Source organism: Corapipo altera, unplaced genomic scaffold (genome assembly GCF_003945725.1).
Source record: "Corapipo altera isolate COAL_440 unplaced genomic scaffold, ASM394572v1 55567, whole genome shotgun sequence".
In the NCBI taxonomy this organism is placed as follows: domain Eukaryota; kingdom Metazoa; phylum Chordata; class Aves; order Passeriformes; family Pipridae; genus Corapipo; species Corapipo altera.
In genome coordinates, this window is record NW_020890061.1 from 1 (window position 1) to 767 (window position 767).

The window sequence follows — 767 nt, forward strand, 5'->3', positions numbered from 1 at the left end:
AGGGCCCCCCCTCCCTGACCCACTGACCCCCCCTCCCTCCTCCTCTGAGCTATTCCAGGTGCTCGGGGACTGCGGCGGGTCCAGAGCGGGGCCCAAACCGGGCCGGCAGCTCGGGCAGGGTTTGGGCTGCAGGGGGTTTGGGGACCCCCTCGTGGTTTTTGGGGACCCCCCCCGTGGTTTTTGGGGACCCCCCCAAGTGGTTTGGGGACCCCCCAAGTGCTTCCCCCAACCTCTTGTTGGTGATGAGCAGGCAGGTCCCTGAGAGGGTGTCCCCGGCCTTGGTGAAGAGCAGGGACCCCCCCCCATGATTTTCGGACCCCTCCCATGGTTTGGGGACCCCCCTCATCGTTTGGGGACCCCCCAGCGATATGAGGACCCCCCCAGCGATATGAGGACCCCCCCAGGAGCTGTGTGGACCCCCCCTGACCTCTTGTTGGCGATGAGCAGGCAGGTCCCTGAGAGGGTGTCCCTGACCCTGGTGAACCCCCCTGGTTTGGGGACCCCTCCCATGGTTTGGGGACCCCCCCAGCGATACGAGGACCCCCCCAGGAGCTGTGTGGACCCCCCCTGACCTCTTGTTGGCGATGAGCAGGCAGGTCCCTGAGAGGGTGTCCCTGACCCTCGTGAACCCCCGTGGTTTGGGGACCCCTCCCATGGTTTGGGGACCCCTCCCATGGTTTGGGGACCCCCCCAGCGATATGAGGACCCCCCCAGCGATATGAGGACCCCCCCAGGAGCTGTGTGGACCCCCCCTGACCTCTTGTTGG